We start from the raw sequence: 2982 nt of genomic DNA on the forward strand, positions 1-2982 counted from the left end.
ACACTTGTTGATGGCCCAGTAATGAAATCTGCAACAATTTGCGGAACGGTTGCACTTCTATCACGTTGACCGACTGTCTTCAGTCGTTGGCCGCATTCTTGCAGTATCTTTTTCCGGGTGCAGCGATGTGGGAGATTTGATGTTTTACTGGATTCCTGACATTCACGGTACATTCGTGAAATGGTCGTACGGGAAAATACTCACTTCATCGATATCTCAGATACGCTGTGACCCATCGCTCGTGCGCCAACAGTAGCACCATGTTGAGACTCACTTAAGTCTTGGTAACCTGCCATTGTAGCAGCAGTAGACGATCTAACAACTGCGCCAGGCATTGTTTTCCTGTATACATACCTCTGTATTTGAATATGCATGCCTGTACCAGTTTCCTTGGCGCTTCAGTGTAAAAGCATCTCGCAATAGCCGGCTATTGTTCCATTATTTCAAACGTCTTAATTACCAGTAGCACTCCGTCGTCAGGTCACGAGTGGCCTACCGGGACCATCCGACAGCCGTGTCATCCTCCGAGGAGAATGCGGACAGGAGGGGCGTGGGGACAGCACACCGCTCTCCCGGTCGTTACGAAGGTATTCTTGACTGAAGCCGCAACTATTCGGTCGAGTAGTTCCTCAATTGGCATCACGACCCTGAGTGCACCCCGAAAAAAGGCAACAGCGCATGGCGGCTGGATGGTCACCCAACCAAGTACTGGCCACGCCCAACTGCGCTTAACTTCGGTGATCTCACGGGAACCGGTGGATCCACTGCGGCAAGGCCGTTGCCTAAAGTGTAGCTTAAAGTCCAACTTAAAGATAGCTCTGCAGGTGTTCGAAAGGGTCACCATTAACATCCACACGCAAACGATGCCGCCGAACTGAAGCACGAACTACTGACAGCAACGTGTTCAGTCGGATAATTGCACATGAATGTACGATAGATTCTTGACGTTCATCCAATGTGCGTGGCTTTTGTCGATAAATGACCTCCTTTAGTGTTCCCTACAGGTAAAAGTCCAGAGGAGTTAGGTCTGGGGAACGTGGTGGGTACTCCACAGCACCTCTACTGCTTACACATCTTCCTGGTAGATTTTCATCGAGATGCGCCCTAACATGATGTTGCAAGTGGGCTGGGGCACTATGTTGTTGAAAGTAAAATCTTCCTTGTCCATACAATTGTCGGATGGGCAAGGCCGTTTCCTAATTACCAGTAGAATAACAAGTAATTGCTAAACCAAACGGCAGATGAAGCACTTTGGAGGTCAGTGAGTCGCGCTGGGCTCGGATGGCGGGTGTGGTGGTTTTGCTGGCAGGTCAGAGCTCGACTGGCAGTCACAGACGACGGACGTGTTGACTGCTGTGGTTGGCATCGATTAAGAACTTAACTAGCGATCTCCGGTTTCTTTAACCTATAATTGAGAAGTGGTGTGACAGTGATTAAGCAAACACACATGTCATTACCAGAATGAGATTTTCACTCTGCAGCGGAGTGTGCGCTGATATGAAACTTCCTGGCAGATTAAAACTGTGTGCCCGACCGAGACTCGAACTCGGGACCTTTGCCTTTCGCGGGCAAGTGCTCTACCAACTGAGCTACCGAAGCACGACTCACGTCCGGTACTCACAGCTTTACTTCTGCCAGTACCTCGTCTCCTACCTTCCAAACTTTGCAGAAGCTCTCCTGCCTCACTGCTTTTTTTAAATTAATTTGTGGCTGATTTTATTCTGAGATGCTCAGTAATGTATGTGACTACCGTAAATGTATGTGTGATTCAAAAAGTACTTGAAGTGAAGTGAAGCGCAGCTGGACAGCAAGAAACTCTAGCGCGCAATCCCCGCAACGATAGTAGTTGTGAATCTTTGAGTATGGACTAAAAAAAAAATTGATTTATTAAAAAAAAAAAAAAGGGGACTGTTAATCTGTATCTTGTGGAAAGAGGCCGTGTTGCTAGGCTGTCGCTCAGAACGTTTTGTTACATTTAATAAAAATTGATATTTAAGTGATAAAAACCGAGTAAAGTATGTGTAAGAGTTGTCAAACATTCATGTATACAAATTTTCTGGAAGTGCAGAATAGAAATATCTTGTTTTTGGAAAAGGAGGAGAACTTCATTGTCGCTGCTGTCCATCAATCGACAGAATTGTAAGTGTACAAAGTTCACTTAAATACAGGAAAAGAAATTCATTCTCTATAGTTTTCATTCAATAAGTAACAGCTTCTCATAATTTCTTAATTACAGTAGTTGGATTACTCACGAAAAGTAGATTACTGTTTGATCTCATTTATTTACAACTGTGGTCCTGTGGTGTGCGTACTGTAAGACCTTCGGTACACACACCATCAGATTATTTGACTTGTCGCTCTAACGAAGTAGGCGAGTATCAGGCAATATGTCTCGTGGTCTTATCGTGGCGTGTTTATCTTCTGCCGTTAGGTCAGACGATAGAAATGCCACTTGCACGCTTAGAGTAGCAGATTGACGGTGACCAACTTTAAACAGAACTTGACTAATTTTCACACACATTTATTAAAATAATAAAAAGCATAGAAATTACATAACTTGATTCTCTATAGTGTTAGAATTGACAATCTGAAGTTCATTTGGTCTTGGTACGTTAATCTTATTCTCACGTATCTCTGATACTTGACAAAGTGTCTATACACATATCTTCATGGTTATGTACAGGAATATGGTAATCCTATTAGGTGCAGACAGAAACTTGACTATAGACTGGTACAGACTAATGAAGACTGATACAGACTGGTGCAGACTATTGCAGGCTGATGCAGACTGACTGATCGGAGGTCTGTACACTCGTTATAATACCTCGCACGTTCAAGTATCACTGCACGAGTGTGATCCGTGATGAGAAGAGGTTCGCCGCGTGGGATTAGCCGAGCGGTCTAGGCGCTGCAGTCATGGACTGTGCGGCTGATCTCGGCGGAGGATTGAGTCCTCCCTCGGGCATGGGTGTTTGTGTTTGT

At 44.9% G+C, this 2982-nt stretch overlaps 1 pseudogene; it reads right to left on the reverse strand.

The window, feature by feature from the left end:
• Positions 1–666: 666 nt before the first annotated feature.
• On the reverse strand, positions 667–783 carry LOC126427546 (5S ribosomal RNA; annotated as a pseudogene).
• Positions 784–2982: the final 2199 nt, after the last annotated feature.

Source organism: Schistocerca serialis, chromosome 11, assembly GCF_023864345.2.
Source record: "Schistocerca serialis cubense isolate TAMUIC-IGC-003099 chromosome 11, iqSchSeri2.2, whole genome shotgun sequence".
NCBI lineage: Eukaryota > Metazoa > Arthropoda > Insecta > Orthoptera > Acrididae > Schistocerca > Schistocerca serialis.